At 42.0% G+C, this 18,921-nt stretch overlaps 1 protein-coding gene across 8 annotated transcripts in view; it reads left to right on the top strand.

Moving 5' to 3' along the window:
- Window positions 1–8,378: 8,378 nt before the first annotated feature.
- Window positions 8,379–18,921, top strand: part of stat6 (signal transducer and activator of transcription 6, interleukin-4 induced) — a 33,595-nt gene continuing 23,052 nt past the window's right edge. For 3 of the 8 annotated variants that reach the window (XM_020051548.2, XM_010893327.4, XM_013136362.3), the window contains exons 1-2: window positions 9,732–10,057; window positions 14,652–14,808. The gene's annotated coding sequence lies outside the window, so the exon portion shown is untranslated. Of the gene's footprint in view, window positions 8,399–9,507; window positions 9,676–9,730; window positions 10,058–10,510; window positions 10,668–14,651; window positions 14,809–17,700; window positions 17,723–18,921 lie in introns of those variants that run through there. The other 5 variants (XM_020051547.2, XM_013136359.3, XM_013136358.3 and 2 more) reach the window with 5 other exon arrangements.

The raw sequence follows: 18,921 nt of genomic DNA, 5'->3' as shown, positions 1-18,921 counted from the left end.
CACACACACACACACACACACATTATCTGTACACACTGGCAGAGGGCCTTGCACAACAGGCACACAGTTAAACATTGACCGTACATGTTTTTCGGAAAACAACAACATGGCATTTCTTTTATTTTACCCAAACGAATCCCTAAGCAACACACAGGCGCCTTGAATCCGAAGCATTGAATTCCAGGAAGGTTCCACGGCGACAGCGCTAAGTACCATTCCATGCTTTCGGCCCCGTTGTTATTTAGCTGCCCTGAGCGAATGAGCGGCGCCGCGAGACGCTGCGTCTTCAGCCTGGGCAGTGGCACGGCTCATTCAGTCGTCAGGTCTGAACTCCGCGTGGCTGAGCCACAGAGGCAGCGTGTCAGCCTGTCACTCACAGAGCCACTGAGGTGGAAATAACAATGGAGCGGTCTGGTTAATGGCTGAGAGAAACTGGAACACAATCAGTCATTCCTCACACTGTCTATTGCTCTCCGCTGTTCTTACAGACAAAAGATACATTCTGCTCACACGTACACACATACACACCCACACACCCACACACACGCAGGCGGATAGTTTCCCTGAGATACAACCCCCGACTTGGCTAACATTAATTGAAAAACAAAAGACACATTATAAATATGACTAGCCCCTAACCCTAACCTTAACCCCTTACAGGTTTTCAACCCTTTAGAATACAGACTGTGGATCCTGCTGGTTTTTTGTTCTACCTCATCATTAATTGCACCCACCTGTTAACCCTGGTCTGAATACGTCCCTGATTAGAGGGTTGAAAAGAAAATATAAAGTGTTCCCGTCCTCTTGGTCCAGAGTTGGGTTTTAGGGCCTCAGACCCATACCCTAATGTTAATCTGAACCCTAACTACATTTGTAACTTTTACCCTAAACCTAATCACTAAGAAACCAAAAATAATGTGTTTTTTATAATCACAATCAGGATAATAAAACCGGAAAACACACATGCTTTTCAATTCACAGTGGAAAGGCAAAAGAGAACGATTGAGAGAGAGAGGCAGGTTTAAAAGACAAGTTGAGCGAGTGCGAGGAAAGTGATAGGTAAGGTCAAAGAAAGAGAGGCGACGAGAGATTAACAAAGGTTAAGAGAGTGAGGGACAGGTTTAGTGAGAGCAGGATCCAGAGAGAAAGACCTGGTAAGAGAGATACTGCTGCCATACACAACATAGAGGAGCGGCTTTTCCACCACATCAGAAGAAAATACAGCTGGTCACTATATAATAGTATGTAGAATTGGCCTCTTTCCTTTCCCTTTCGGTCTTTATCAAAGTTGGCTTTCGATTAGACCATAATTCATACAGGCCCATGTCAGTCAGCCAGTCAGACAGTGAGTGCCAGTCAGTCAGACAATGTCAATAGCAGAGCAACAGCTCCATCGGACTTCCATTGATCAGCAGTGTTTAACAACCCACTCAGTCAGAGAAGGTACTTAAACCTCCCAGCGATAACCTTGATTCCCACATTTCTCATGTTTGTTGGGTCATTTTGGAGCATGGCGAAAAAGCAAGACTATAGCCTAGTTCCTGTCAACATCCTTGTGGTTTTCCTCGTGTCTCAGAGACGAGGCGGTTGAAGGCTGAGTCCAGTGCTTCTCAAACCAGGGGTCGCAGCCCCATTTGGAGGTGCAGGGAATGAAAAGGGAGCCATGCGACAACCTCAACAAAAAAAAAGAGTTATGCGAGGGGTAACATCCAATAGCCACCAAATGCGGTTGTATAAAACTGAGAAATTTCTGTCTAACAAATGTGACGGTAACTTTTTAATGGTACTGTTTAAAGGGATATTGTGTAAGACTTATACTGTACTATTAGCATACACACCAGCACAATATTATACCTGCAGTCAATGTTTTAAGTTAATGTTTCAAATATTGTTTTACAAAATTGCTCTGAGTTTCTGAGATATTCCCCTTTTTTTAGCTTTCTCACTGGTCCATCTTTCCGTTTGCATTGACTTGTAATGTCCACACACTCAATTCAGACACTCACAGTACTATCTTTCCCACGCTAAACCCCCCTGGACTAGTTAATACTATTCCGGTCTCGTTTAAGTAAAGGAAGACGAGGAGAACACAAGTGTTGTTGTTGTTTAAATTTAGTCTTGTAAATATTAGTTAGTGCCCCTTGAACCTATTATTATAACATTTGACTCTTAGGAACTTTCAGAACCAAGTGGACAGGACCAGGCGGTAAATCAGGCTGGAAGAATTTCTTATATTTTCTACACAGTAAATCATACACAACTATCTGAAAATCTTTACCGATGTCTCTGTGAACTTCCCATTAATTGTCCTAATGCATTTCATTCCATGCTCCAAATCCACGTGAAAACCACGACCGAAAACGAGAGCTCCAGCTGACAAAGTTCAACAATCGCCGTTGATCGTAGCACTTTTTTGTTTTTTTTACAGGGCAGGGTTGCAAAAATGTTTGTTTTCCAAATCTGGTTTCAGGTCCAGGGTCTCCTGCCTGCAACCCTTCCTAGGCCACCAGTCACATCAAGTTAAACGTACACACGTAAACGTTTAGCCTTGAGTTCACCGCCAACCACACACAGACACACAGACACACCCACACACCACAATCTCCTGGTCCCATGACTGCGGCGGGGTTAGGCCATCCCTCCCAGTCTACATCAATCACATGGAACACACATGGAAGAGGTGGCGCCAGGGAACGCTACACAGTGATGTCACAATGAGGCTGCGGATGGCATTGTTGAGTCATGAGGGCAGGTCACACCCTATTCCCCTGACACGAGGTGGGCTGTAAACCAAGAGCAGTGTTACCCGGAACCAAGTTGAAACACTATTTTGAAATCACTGACATTAAGAGAGTTGTCCTTGGTGGAACTTGAGGTGCTTCCGGGACATAGAGAATAGCTCAGTAACAGCACAATCTGTCATTACTGGCACTTCTGGCAGGCTAGAACAAATGCTCGGAGTGTTGGAAAGCCTTCAAATATTATCTGAAGCCAAGTTTTGTCCTGTTCCCCACTCCATCCACCACATACCAACAGCAATTACACCAAGGCCCTGAGCTCTACAGATGAGTGGATAATCTACTTGGGAGGATTTCAATCTAATCTGCCATTTCTGTTGCACAAATAAAATAACACTGGGAATGGATGTCACATATAGGGCTTATGCATAAAAAAGCTGTGGACGCAGATAGAAGGAGGAGGGCATTCTATGAATAGAGAGGAAAAAGTGTAGGGACACCTTTTCCTTTTTCAGAGCCTATGCTGTGGCCTCCATGGATCCCATGTTTTACTATGCCGAGGGCCCCCATGGACTCCATGTTTTGCTATGCCGAGGGCCCCCATGGACCCCAAGTTTTACTATGCCGAGAGACCCCACGGACACCATGTTTTACTATGCTGAGGGCCCCCATGGACACCATGTTTTAATATGCCGAGTGCCCCCATGGACACCATGTTTTACTATGCCACGGGCCCACATGGACACCATGTTTTACTATGCCGAGTGCGCCCATGGACACCATGTTTTACTATGCCACGGGCCCCCATGGACACCATGTATTACTATGCTGAGGGCCCCCATAGACATTGGGATGTGTCTTCTTAACAACATAAACCTAAAAGGGTTTTCATTTCAGCACACCACATGTACTTCAACAATGTTTTTCTGAGGTTTTGTCACAACAATATTGACCAAAGCCCTACACAGATAAACAGGGGAGTGGAGGTTACTACAAAGGAAACTGAGGCTACTACAAAGGGAACTGAGGCTACTACAAGGGGAACTGTGGCTACTTCAACGGGAACTGTGGCTACTACAAGGGGAACTGAGGCTACTACAGGGGGAACTGAGGCTACTACAGGGGGAACTGAGTCTACTACAAGGGGAACAGAGGCTATTACAAGGGGATCTGAGGCTACTAAAAGGGGATCTGAAGCTACTACAAGGGGAACTGAGGCTACTTCAAGGGGAACTGAGGCTACTAAAAGGGGATCTGAAGCTACTACAAGGGGATCTGAAGCTACTACAAGGGGATCTGAGGCTGCTACAAGGGGATCTGAAGCTACCTCATGGGGAGCTGAGACTACAGCAAGGTTATTTGCGGCACTGCTAAACGTGACTTTTACATTCTTAATTTCTTCATATAATAAATGAATTACCACAATTAATGTTTTTTTGTTTTTTTTTATATACACAGTATATATCATTTAAATGAAAAAGACAGGATGTTAGTGACTGCCAGCATCGGTAGGATGAAAACATAAGAGTGGCAGAGGTTTCGTGGTTTCTAAGGACATGAGAAGGAATACGTTAACACTTAGGAAAACGTCACCAGTGGACATTCAGGATAGAGGAACTCTGCAGATCGACTGTCAGATTAAATGATTAGATTAGAGGACATTTTGGACAACTCCCTATTATTAAAAAACTAAAGGCCAAATGTTTATTTTTTATTTTTTTACAGCAATTAATCTTCCATCCCCCCCTCCCTCCCTCCCTCCTTCTCTCTTCCCTCCTCCCATCACCCCCCTCCCTCCCTCCCCCCCCTCCTTCTGGCCTTCCACCTTGTTCAGTTCCTCTTGCCTCCAGTTGTCTCAAGCTTCCTTCAGACCGTCAGAATAGAATCAACCAACTGTTCCGCAGCTCTCCTCACCAGCACCACATCCCTTATTGGACCGCCACCACCCGGGCCCGGGGGCCCACTGAGAGCATAGTGGGGCCCACCTCAGCTTTGTTCACCTTTTATGATCTTATTACAAGAGCGGCAGCCATTTTCATCTACACTGCTGAGTACTGGACCATAAGGCACTTCCACCATCCCAGACGCCAATAAATCTGTCTCCCCAAACCCAACCGCTTGGTCCTCTCCATTTCATTTTCACTGCCTGACCCGTCTCCCGTGCTTCACCCGAGAGACAGAGAAAGGGAATGGGAAGAAGATGATAGATTGTGAATTAAAGAACGTCCCGGTCAGTGGATCCCATTCTGGAATCCAATTGGCTCGTTATCCAACTCGACCAGTTTACTGTATGGCCGTACACAAATCGTAACTCGAACAGCCATCTCTCTCATCCAGAACACGGTTCAGCCCGGCAATATAACGGAAAAGTCCCCCTCCACACGCCCCTCCCTCCCCCGGCCGTCGTGGCATCAACCACATCAGACCATTACGATGCTCGGAAGATTAAGATGCTCGGACAGAAGACGGCAAAATCACGCCTGTCGATAAACTCGTCACCCTAACCACAGCCATGACCTATTCCCCCGGCTCCAATCTCCCCCCATCACCCCACCACCCCCCGCCACCCCCGGGTCCTCCCTGTACCACGGCCTGCCTCCCCGGGCCTGCAGAGCGGCGGGTCCTTACGCCCCAGGTGCGTTTACTGGACCGAAAGTACCCTAGAAGAAAGGCTTCCATTGAAACATCCTGGCTCCAGATGCTGGCTATCGCTGTGCTCCAGGCTGTGGCACTCAGAGAGCCGGAGAAGGCAGATAGGAATCCGATAGCCTGTCATTAACAGGATAAATAAATTGAAAAGATGACGTGGCGAACTGTTGACCTCGCCGAATGGCACCGCCAGTGTTTACGGGAACGTCTGTTGTTGTGTCGTTTCCCGAGCGGCATTTCAAACTGCGTCTTTAAGTCGCTGTGTTACCGGAGTGTTTGCTGTGTGTGTGTGTGTGTGTGTGTGTATGTGTGTGTGTGTATGTGTGTGTAATGCGTCACTCGCATGACTCAATGATTTAGTATTGGAATTTCAACAGGGAAACCGCCATCATGAAAGTTAAGGGGAACAAAAGACAGGCGGAATAAGTGAGTTAGGAGGTGTGTAAAGAGAGAGAGAAAGAACAGAGAGACGGGAAAGCGTTCTCTCCTTCTTGCATGATAGTCTTACATACAGCACACATGTCAATACTCTGTCTCTAGTCTCTACTCTTCTGTGATGCTCCCAGAGACATGGAAGTCCAGCAAGCATGTTTATTTATATAGCACAATTCACACAGAGAAGCATTTCAATGTGCTTTGCAAAGAAAAAGAAAAACATATAAAGATACAATGGCATAGAAACAAATACTTAAATGAACACATCAAAACCACATCCTAATAAGAAAACATTGAATAAGAAAATAGAACATGGAATAAAAACGTGATAAAAACATAAGAAGCTACAAAAGCTGTAAGGCTAAACAGTGTGGTTATGTTTAAGCACTCAGTCATAGGCGTGTGAAAAGAGAAGTGTTTTTAACCTGGATAATAGAATGGATACGCGTCTAAGATGTTTATTCCAGTTGTTTATTCCAGTTGTGTGCAGCATAACTGCTAAATGCAGCTTGACCATGTTTAGTTTGGACTCTGGGCTCTATTAGCTGACCTGTGTTCATGGATCCAAGAGTGTGGTTCGTTTTTTTTTTTTTTTTAAACATATCAGTAATATATTCGGGGCCTATATTCATGATTACCAATGGTGACTTAGAAAACCTTGGCTGAGCAAGAAAAAAACAGTGTGTGTGTTTGTGTGTATGTGTGTGTGGGTGTGCCTGTGTAATATTTCACTCCAAACTTCTAGCTGAAATGTATAATTTTTTCAAGATTTTATTTGTGAAGTTTGTTTTACTTATATTTCCGATATCATCCCTAACAAAAACAATTCCTAACAACAGCTCTTTGTCAATTTTTCATATATTAAACCGCGTCACATTTCTAAATAATCCTTTAACAGGTTTAGAAGTGACTGCTAAATGCTATCTCCCGTTTACTGGAAACACACCTAGGATACACAAAAATGTGATGGGGGTCGGGGTCGTTTATAGCTGTAAGTGAGATTGGAGACGATGAAATGGCCATATATTGACATGATGTTGACATATACTAGCATCCTACTCCGCATTATTACAGTTTTTAATAACCTAAATGTTGACACATTCTGCTGGGGTTAATGATGAGATTCAGAATAACTGCCACGTTTTTACAACAATAATGCCGCAAACTTATTCTGCATTGCCCTCATATAATTCCCCATTCTCTTTGCTTTGCCAGAGGAAAGTGGAGGTAATGTGTTCATAGTCACTGGCATTGTAATGTTCTTCTTCCTGAATATTGGGATATGTATGCATTTATGAACTGCTTACCCAATTCGACAAAATATTGATTAATGTCCTCGTTCTCTTGTGATTTTGCAGAGGCAAGGGATAATATATTTATTTTATTCCCGTTAGATCAGTTATCGCCGCTTTTTGTCTCAAAAATTATGTAGGACCGGATTAATTATTTTTTATAGCCCTATCTTGGTTCTCTGTTTTTACTGATCACATCACAACACATTATGCTAGATGCGGCAAGAAGAGTTATTGTAACTCGAAAAAATCCTTGATAAATAATAACAAACTCCAGTAAAGCCATGCAGTTAAAACAGCAGGCTACATTGTTTTGCATTTGTAGAAATTATGTGGTATGAAAGCTACATATTTCCAAAACTGTATGGCAATTGGTAATTTTGTCACTTTTGGCTCATTTGCCTGCCAGTCAGTCCATCACTAGAAAAAACCTGGAACGCCGAGTATGAACGAACGGCTACTGAGCACAAGCCCGCGGTGGATATAAATATCTCAAATATGGACTGTCAAACACCTCCCTCTAGTGGCATTTTAATGGTCTCACATCTAAATTTAAACGAATATTAGAGGATTTTAACCACTTCAACTCAGCGGCGCAACGTGGCAGGACTTCCGGAGGAGGGATTTCAACGATATCACTGAGCCAGACCTGCGTTTGAAACAAGGGCGAAAGTCGCCGTGACATTGCTTAAAAGTGATATCAGGGACCTTTATTGTAGAAGCACTTTGTACATGTCTTAATTCGTAGAAAAAGTGAACACCCTCACCCGCAAAAAATGCTTCCTTAATATATTAATTTAGCACGCAGTGGTCCCAAAAAAAACGGACGCGTTTCGGCGATAGCGTTGGGAAAGCACTAGACACTCCCTGATATTTATAATTGTAATAATGCTTTACCGTGGTGGGTTGGGCTTTCCAGAATATCAATTGATGTGCTCTTAAACATGCAACGCATCTATGTTAAGAGCAGACGAATAGCCTATGTAATCCCACGGTATTTTATCTACACTTTTTTAGACTAATTGTGTAAACGATCAAAGGACATGTATTCCTTCATACTGGGAAATATGCATGTCAGGGGATTTTTTTTTGGTAGTATTTCAGCATGACGAGAGGATTGGAAACTCGTGTTACGCAGGCCAAGTGCAACATTCCAATTTGTGATGTGAAGTCCGGTTACACCGAAACTTCAGCGCAGCTGGACATGATTGTACCTACTACGTTTCTAAGATTAGGTGATAGAGAAGAGGCATACAGTATTATAGCCCTCATTGAAAGACATAGGTATGTATATAATGTGTATATTCATCTATGTTTTCCCCTTGTCGGCACCCATAACACAAACATTTTAGTAGATCACTCATTATTTTGTTATAGTAGCCTACCTAATAGACCATATTTGCTGATATCACAGATGGATATGGTCAGAATGTCAGTGAGTGTGTTTTTAAGATTAAATTAGGCCGACATTCTGAATTCATTCTCATCAATTTATTCTGACCTCAATATAGTTTTCTGTCGCCAAAAGTGGAATATGTTTCAACATATTGCAACAGAAAATTACTGCAAAAATCCTGCCAAAATAAATAATTAATATGTAGTTGTGACGGGAAAGCATGCAGGGCTAGCTTGATGAGTGGTTCTCAACAGAGGGCATATGGCCTCTAGGGGGGCTCAGAGACCTGCCAGGGACCCTAAAGATCACAAGAAAAAGTAATTATAAAAAAATAACTATTTGACACAACTATTATACTAAATAAATAATCCACATTGCAGGTAGCTAAATTACAGTTATTTTTTCTGCTGTTCTGTGTACAGTGCCTTGCAAAAGTATAAAACACTCAAAATGTTCTCATGTTACTGAATTACAAATAGTTAATTGAAATGTCGTTATGTTAGATATTTTGAAACACTAAAACTAAAATTCAGTTAGGGTGACATTGGTTTGAAAGTTGGGAAACATTTATAATGAAGAAAAAACTTTAAAACTAAGTAGCCTACACTATATGAATATGCCTAGTTGACCTAATAACAATGTTCAATGATATTACACTGTGAGTTCAGGTGATATCATGGAAAGTTCAGTTGAGAATCTGTTTGTTCTTTTGCTGCTAGCCTACAGGTTATCCATTATCTGCTTCAGATGCTGTTGAAGCTAGGTTACCTTCAAAGAATGTTCAACAATTTAATGTGTGATGTGGGAACATGTTTATTTCCACATTATGAAGAAAAACGTTATTAAACAAAAGAAACATTGCCACGTTGATCTGAACTTTTTCAAAGAAAACCACAACACTGCTACTTTCTGCTATCACAGAAGCAAATCCCCCGACGATACCCGTCTATTTCCGTCTACGGTCGGCGACTTTCGGCTTAACACTCGAACTCGACCAACGTCTAACTCTGTTGCAAAACGTTTATCAAAAAACGACAAACTTTTCACAACAAAAACGTTTCGTTTGGTGGAATATACCCCCTGAGTTCTATGAACACCTCTTTTGTCATTTACAGTAACTGTTTGTGTGTAATATGACGCTACTCCCTGCAGCCTAGTAGTAACGGTGAGTGGATCTTTCGGGTGTAAATTATTTTAATATGAAGCCCACTGTATAATACGATTTACTTTCGTTTTCAGGCCGACATTAGCTAAGTCGTTTATGCAGTCGTTTTATGGATGCGCATATTCCTGTATCATTTCTTTCTCACTTCCTGAATACATTACATCAAGACCACAACACGTATTTTTATTTAAATTAGCATTTTAACTATTTAAGCACAACTTTCGGGTGCACAGAAAAACAGAATCAGAATAATCGTTATTCGTTAAGTAACATAGGCCTACATTTACATATATCGATGAATTGTAGTTTAAAAGTGCTAGTGGTGGACATAGGGACAAAATACACAAAATCTACTGAAAGTTGTCATTACCATAATATAAAGGTAAGTATACCTTAATTTACAGTTGATGTAAAGTTGTTTAGATGTTGTTTCACTTATGCAAGCTACTGCTCTGCTATCTTCGTAGGCCATACATTCCAAAAAATACATATATTTTTTGAGTGGGGGATGGTGTTGATGCACAATTTAGGAACCTATTTAAAAAGCCTTAGGTAAAGTAGATACAAAGGGAATACAAAAACCAAGTTATGAATGTCATTGCTATTTATGTGGAAATGTGGGTTTATAAAATGCAGGCCACCATTCAACTAATTAGTCACAGTGGGCTAATGAAAACGAATACGGATCACCGGAAATGTTTTCTTTCTTTTTCCGTAGACAACCGTAATGCGTTTATTGATTTAGGAAGTCCTCCTATTTCTTACATACAATTTATGCCGCAACTTTCATGTTCCTTAGCCGAAATAGTCAAAAGGCAAGTATACTACATGGGTTATCAGTAGAATACGGGGATATTTGTTTAGTGGTTGTTACAGATGTGAGAGAAGTTCATATCTACGATAGAATAGTGGATTAAACCGAACAAAAAGGACGGATTATGGCTAAACTCTTTTGAAATGTATAAAGCTATCGTGTATTGACGTGGCAGGCGGTAAGTTGTACTACACTAATTGTTAAGAAATGATGAACAATGATCGATATTGTCGACACAAGTCATCCATTTCATCAAACTTTCACTTTAGTGGCGCTTTAATCGTTTTAGAGAGGAGCGGTTGATACGCAATCGAAAGTCGGTTCAGGTTTTCGCAGTTCGTCAAAAATACATTTAGTAAAATACAATATTTTGTGTGAATATAACAACGTATGTAATTGTAATAATACGTGTGTGTGTATACGCAGTCAGGACCACACTACTACTTAATTCAGGTTACCGCAATAAACTCAAAAAACGAGTAAGGGTTTGTTGTCAAGGCCAATGCTTCCTTACTGTCTTGTTTACATATCGTATGTTAACCCTAAATTAATTGTATTAGGCCGGTATAAAGTTTCAAAACGAATAATTATAAAAGTTCGTAGATATTAGTGAAACAGTTATGATCAGTACAGTGTGTTAATAAGTAGCCTAATTTGAATGATTGTTACATACAGGCGAGCTATGATTACAATTTACAATATATCTACCCTCATCATACCTTTAGACCATGTTACTACTATCGCTGTGTCACTGACATGTAACCATGGTTGTTGATATTTTTGTCATATGCCTGTGTAACAGGATTACAGTAATTTATTATTTTGTCAAATTAATTTACAGCTGTGAACACACGATTGCTGCGGTATGATTGTGTCATACCTCAGTTCCGTATAAAACGGACAATCAGGCTACCTAACATAGTTGGATCATAGAAAGGTTTCATTATATGTCCAGATGTCCACGTTTCTAGCAACTGTAATCGTCCAGGTTTCAGTTAGTTTCGTCATCACTTCCCCTTCCTCCTGCTAGAGTGCCCTCTGTCTCTACCAAAAGACCTGTATGACGGAGTGGTTAAGTGTGTAGGGCAGGGGTCCATCCTTACGAGGCCTGGGGCCTGCCGGTTGCCTGGCCTACCTCATGTTTAACTTCACCTCCCTGGTGTCCCAGGTCGAAATAAGTCCCAGATAAGTGAGTTGAAACGGAATTAACGAAAGGAGTGGAACCGGCTTCGCTGTCCAGAGTCGAGTTTGAGGGGTGAGGGGGATTTGCGGCACCAATGTTGTTGGTTCACTTCCTACAGGGACCCTAATATACACATGCTAAATGTATGCACTTGTTTTACCTCAAGTTGCTTGACATACAATTGTCTTTTAAGGGCCATTTGTTTACTTGGTGGTTTGAAACTTGATTGCTGATTGGATGAAAGTTGTGTAATATTACATCCCCCAACGGGGGTATGACACACTAAAAACACAGTGGGGTGAACAAGTATTTGATAACCTGCCGATTTTTGCAGGTGTTTCCACTTACAAAGCATGTAGAAGTGTGTAATTTTTATCATAGGTACATTTCAACTTCAGAAAAGCAGAAATTAATATTTGGTACAGGAACCTTTGTTTGCAATTACAGTGATCATACGTTTCCTGTAGTTCTTGACCAGGTTTGCACACACTGCAGAAGGGATTTTGGCCCACTCCTCCATACAGACCTTCTCCAGATCCTTCAGGTTTCTGGGCTGTTGCTGGGCAATACAGACTTTCAGCTCCCTCTAAAGATTTTCTATTGGGTTCAGGTCTGGAGACTTGCTAGGCCACTCCAGGACCTTGAGATGCTTCTTACGGAGCCACTCCTTAGTTGCCCTGGCTGTGTGTTTCGGGTCGTTGTCATGCTGGAAGACCCAGCCACAACCCATCTTCAATGCTCCTACTGAGGGAAGGAGGTTGTTGGCCAAGATCTCGCGATACATGGCCCCATCCATCCTCCCCTCAATACGGTGCAGTCGTCCTGTCCCCTTTGCAGAAAAGCATCCCCAAAGAATGATGTTTCCACCTCCATGCTTCACGGTTCTTCTTCCTCCAAACACAGCGAGTGGAGTTTAGACCAAAAGCTCTATTTGTGTCTCATCAGAACACATGACCTTCTCCCATTCCTCCTCTGGATCATCCAGAAGGTCATTGGCAATCTTCAGATGGGCATGGACATGCACTGGCTTGAGCAGGGGGACCTTGAATGCGGTGCAGGATTTTAATCCATGACGGCGTAATGTGTTACTAATGGTTTTCTTTAAGACTGTGGTCCCAGCTCTCTTCAGGTCATTGACCAGGTCCTGCCGTGTAGTTCTGGGCTGATCCCTCACCTTCCTCATGATCATTGAGGCCCCACGAGGTGAGATCTTGCATGGAGCCCCAGACCAAGGGAGATTGACTATCATCTTGAACTTCTTAAATTTTCTAATAATTGCCCCAACAGTTATTGCCTTCTCACCAAGCTGCTTGCCTATTATCCTGTAGCCCATCCCAGCCTTGTGCAGGTCTACAATTGTATCCCTGATGTCATTACACAGCTGCCTGGTCTTGGCCATTGTGGAGAAGTTGGAGTCTGTTTGATTGAGTGTGTGGACAGGTGTCTTTTATACAGGTTCAAAACAGTTCAAACAGGTGCAGTTAATACAGGTAATGAGTGGAGAACAGGAGGTCTTCTTAAAGAAAAACGAACAGGTCTGTGAGAGCCGGAATTCTTACTGGTTGGTAGGTGATCAAATACTTATGTCATGCAACAAAATGTTCTGGATTTTTGTTTTAGATTCCGACTCTCACAGTTGAAGAGTACCTATGATAAAAAATTACAGACCTCTACATGCTTTGTAAGTAGGAAAACCTGCAAAATCGGCAGTGTATCAAATACTTGTTCTCCCCACTGTACGTTTGCTTCTGTAACAGGTTTATAAAGCCAATAGGACACCTCCGAGGTGTCTGGTCGGGTGGCCAGTATGCTGTGGCTGTGATCAGGCACATTGATTAAGAGCAGCCCGTGGCCATGGCGTACTGGCGATATACCACACCATGCCTTGTTGCTCAAGTACACACCATTGGAAAACCCGTGCTGGTTAGTTAGCATGATTTGCCATCATCCGGCACATTGCAGTGCACGAACAACGGTGCTCATTGGGCCGACCAAAGGTGTGTTGAAATTTTTTAGAAGCAGGTTCTGACACAGCCAAACCTGTTTTTCCTGCAACATCGAAGAGGCATCTCTCCGATCCAGCGTGTGTGTGCATGTGTGCCATGCTACGATTCCGCTGTTACTGCGGATTGTGGCTCTGAGAATGTTGCTGGTTTTGAACTTCAACTCCCCTGAACCTATTGCAGTGGCAAGGCCACTACAAATTGTCCAAGTTGTCAGCGCGAATTGGACGTCACAGAGTTTAGAGGGGAGACGCGTCCCTCACGACTTTTAAAACGGACTGTTCTAGCGGTAAATAAAAAAAAAAAATAAATACATTCAAGCTGTATTAAGCTGTAAAGGCTACGAGGGTTACATTTGCAGTCTCAGATGGTCAAATTCTGTAATTTAGTATTGTTGCATAATGTAATATAACTTAACACAATATGCCTAATCAGTTGTTATTCCCCTGTTAAATGTGTGCATTTAAATCATTTAGCAAAACCTCTTAATCAAACCCACGACCCGGGGATTTTCAAATGCCATGCTCCACCAAGTGAGCTACATGAGGTGCCAATATAGTAGTGTAATCCATAATATACTAATGATGGATACCTTGTGTAATGTACTGTGTTATAGCTGATACAAATGGTGGTAAGCTAAACTGTTTTTGCCAATAGAGCCTTAAAACTTTTAGGGCCGGTTTTCGCAGACATGGATTGAGCCTAGTCTAGGAGTAAAAAAAAATTTCAGTTCAATTGAAAACTCTGTTGAGCTAGTTTTTTCAGTCCTAGACTAGGCTTAATCTGTGTCTGCGAAACCGGCCCTTAACATCTGGTTTCCCAGAGGCAGATTATGTATTTTTGGGCTCTGCCTTTTCCCGGAAATCCCCCCCCCCCCCCCCCCCCCCCCCCCCGGTGTGTGCCATAATGCAGCCTTATTGTTTCTATTGTTTAAGAATGTGGAGTGTAATGTCCAACCTCTAACCTGTACCTCCAGGAGCGAAGAGCAGGAGGTTCCCACCAATGCTGGAGAGGATGAAAGTGTCACCATAGTGCCGCTAATCTATCCAGCTGCTGTCCATCCTGAAAGTCTTCCGGGTTGGTTGCCTTGCCTCAGCCCCTGTTCGGTGTCTTGACTGGTGTTCGGTGAAAAGGTATGTTTGGATTAGTTTGATGGGATACTCACCACCCCGTTTCCCAAAGGGTTGGGACGCTGGGCACAATGCAAGTGAAAAAAAAACCCAGTTCCAATGCAAATCATCTACCCCTATATTCGGTTGAAAATAGTACAAAGGCAACATATCAAATGTTGAAACTGAGAAATGTTATTGTTTTTGGAGAAATACATGACCTCTTGGAATTTTATGCCGGCAACACCATTTTACCACTGTGTTGCATTACCTCTTCTTTTAACCACACTCTTGTTAAAATAAGTTTTTGGGAATTGAGGAGACCAATTGCTGTGGTTTTGAAAGTTAAATGTTTTCCCATTCTTGCTTGATACAGGATTTCAGCTGTTCACCCAGACTCGCTTACTACAGAAGTCATGCTGTGATATGTGCAGAATGTGGTTTGGCATTGTCTTGCTGTAATAAGCAGTGTATTGGTAGTCAGTGTATTGGTAGTCAGCGTAGATATTGATAGTTAACGTGATAATCAGCCTCTTGATAGTCTGTGTATTGATATTTAGTGTATCGACAGTCAAGGTATAAATAGTCTGTGTATTGATAGTCAATATAGTGATAGGCAGTGTATTGATAGTCAAGGTCTTAAATAGCCCTTGTATTGTTAGTCCATGTATTGATAATCAGGATATCGATAGTCAGCTTATAGATAGTCAGCATATTGATCGTCCATGTATTGATTGTCAGCGTGTTGATAGTCAGTGTATTGATAGTCAACATATTGATAGTCTGGATATTGACAGTCATTAAAATTATAGACAGTGTATTGATTGTCTGTGTATCGATTTTCAAGGTATTGATATTCAGTGTATTGACTGTCAGTATACTGATAGTCATGGTATAAATTGTCTGTGTATTGATAGTCATTATAGTGATAGGCAGTGTATTACCTGTCAGTATATTGATATTCAGTGTATTGTCAGTCAGTATATTGGTAGTCAGTGTATTGATTGTAATGGTATTGGTAGTGTGTGTATTGATAATCAGGATATTGATAATCATCATATTGCTAGCCCATGTATTGATAGTCATTATAGTGATATTCAGTGTATTGATAGTCAAGGTATTAATAGTCAGGGTATTGTTAGCCCTTGTATTGATAGTCTGTGTATTGAAATTCAGTGAATTGATAGTCAGGATATGGATAGTCATTGTATTTATAATCTGCTTTTTGATAGTCAGTGTATTGATAGTCAGTGTATAGATAGTGTATTGACAGTCGTATTAATAATCAATGATATGCAGTTGTGGAACCATATGTAGTGCCCTTCAAAGGTTCTAGGGAGTCGTTTGGGAAGTAGTAATGATGAACTAAAGCTTCCTGACAAGGGCAGCAGGTTCTTTTATCTTTGTTACTTTAGGGGAGTTCAGCTACATTCAGTGGTGTGAGAGACTTTGCGGTGTGTCTGCATAACCACACATGTTACAACCTCTGATGAAATACACTGACTGTCCTAGTCAGACTGAACAAACATCATGCAACATAACAAATGTAATGCAATTTTGGAGACACAAGAGTTTTTTTAATAGTTGAATACAGGAATGACATGTACAGTAGAAGGTCAGCCATCACTTACAAACTGAGATCGATAAAAACAACCTTGAATATGGGTGGGATATTGTGCCAGTTGACGGGAGGGCAACATTATTTTCAGACATCTTACTACAGGGTATTGACTCACCCAGTAGTGAAGACACTCCACCAGTACCAAGTGATTCCTTCTGCATTAGTCAGGAGACAAAAAAAAACAATTCGTTTTTTTTTTCTTCCTCTGCTCTGTGAATTGATTTAAATAGATTACATTACAAGTCCTGGAGTTCATTTTAACTCTTTAAATTATGTTGGTGATATTGAAAGAATTTTTCGGATTTGAATGAAATTAGAGGAAGTTTTCATTGTACGGTTTTCATTGTACATTGTAAGTTTATTTCTAACTTCTGGTGAAACTAGTCAAAACGGAAGTTATTTCAGAAAGGTTTGGAGAAAAGCACTGGAATCAGTTCCTCAAGCAACAGTGGTGTTGTTTGGCTACCCCCTTAACACACGCATCCAGGTTTTTGGATGAAGTCCATAAGGCAAATAGCGTACAGGAAGTGTTACAAATCGTCCTTAGAATGCGCACAAATGCGCGGCAGACATTAAAACACAGCTCTGATGATACTGCACATGCGTTTTGAATGACTTGGGTATGGTTGCATGTAAAGCGTTGGATGTACCGGTGCGAGTAGGACTTAACTGTAGGCGTGTTGAGTGTTGGCTCGACAGTTTCCGTGTGCTGAAGGAATGTATGTTTTCCCAATCAATGGGGAAGTTTTGGGGAACGCCTCAATGTGCTTGAGAATCAGGATGCAGCCATCGTTGCTAACAGGTACAGCTGGCACGGGGGTTGGTACGTATACCAGCGGTGTGAGACGGAGGACCCTGGTGCCTGATGCGTCAGTTGCGCGTGAATCACTCTCCGAATCCCCTTCTACCTCACATTTGTGGACTTTTTAATATGATTCACCCGCCAACACAGTCTTCAACTGTTCTGTTGGACTTTCTGTCAGGAAGATAGGTTCCGTTCCGGTAAATGAAAATATAGACAATTAGCACGTTGTGCTTTAACTAATTACAAATCCAAATCCAAATTCGATCCAATACATTTGTCATTATATTCTAATAACTGGTTGAACAAATTATGTTGAGGTCTTAATCTGATCGCTGTCACAGTCATAGAGAGCGGAAAGAGAGCAGAATAGAAAAGGAGAGAACAATGAAAGGAGAGAACATGACATGGAGAGAACCAAAAGAAACACAGCACCAGAGTGAATGAACGTAACATTTTAGCTTTTCTGCACGGACGCTTCAGGAGTGAGCCCTTCAGAAGACATTGGCAATCAGGTAATGTCAAAATAACAGGTCACTCACCGCTCGGTATACACTTACGTTTAAGTCGTTTAGCAGACGCTCTTATCCAGAGTGACTTAAGGTAGTGATTGCACGCGCATTGTAATATTTTTTTGTACTTCAACAAACACGATTAAATTGGATTCAACCTATCTGATATGACACGGAATGGAGCTGCCTCGTTGGAATTGTTCTCTTCAGTAACCTGTATTGCTGATGGCAGAAAATTATTTTCGGTCAGCATTGGCACGATCAAGAGATCTTCTGACCCAGACTCGCTGAAGATCCTGAAACTCGCGGTCAATTCAGTTGTGTTAATTGAATTTGGTTCCCTGAAGTGCGGTCCAGTCTCCTCTGGATTTCATACGTAGTACAAGGACACAGCTCGCGATCGAAGTTTATGTAAGATGCACTCGAGCACGTTGTTGACTTTCTGGTGCAACAATAATAAAAAAAAAAAAAAGAACAGGAAACCGTGTGTCTGCTTTCTCAGTGCACCCTGTTTTCTGCAATGTCAACTCATTTTCACCAGAGCCCTTCGGGCTAAATAGGGAATAGGGTGTCATTTGGGATTCGAGCCCTAGCCCACACGGTGGAGAACAGGAAGGGGTGACACAGGGGTGACACGTGTTGCCATGGCTCTAAGCTGGGTGCTAGCTGAGACCTGGTAAGATGGGTAGGAGAACTGCCGCTTTACCATGTCTCATGGTAAACTGCCGCTTTACATCTTGTGACATTGTCATACCTCATTTCAACAACGTTTTTTTTTTATTATTAGGAGTGCATGTAGGCTATATCAATATTGTTCTGGAAAGTTGTGGATTACGTTTAGCTAGTATTTGAGCTTTGAAACACAACAGCAAAACACTGAACACAATGGTTTCTGTATTGTCATGTCCTGGCTCTAAGTTATATGTGTGGGCCAAAGATAAAAAACAGAAGAGGATGTACACGCCTCCCCAAAACAGATTTAGGACACCCAGAGCAAGATATACAGGGGGTCGTATTTCAACTGTCTGGGGGGCTATTTGATTCAATCTTCTATGGGTAAAGGTAGGCAACTCTGGTGTTGTGGGTCTGATGAACAGAGAGGTAGAACAGTTTAAAGGAGACCAATTGTGCGTGTGGCCATGAATTCTGAATAGTGTTACACAGATGTTTTATCTTCAGCGTCCTCTGCTAACCTCCCCTCC

This window comes from Esox lucius, chromosome 12 (assembly GCF_011004845.1).
Source record: "Esox lucius isolate fEsoLuc1 chromosome 12, fEsoLuc1.pri, whole genome shotgun sequence".
NCBI lineage: Eukaryota > Metazoa > Chordata > Actinopteri > Esociformes > Esocidae > Esox > Esox lucius.
The sequence above is the reverse complement of the archived record's forward strand: the minus strand, read 5'-3'. Positions and strand labels throughout refer to the sequence as shown.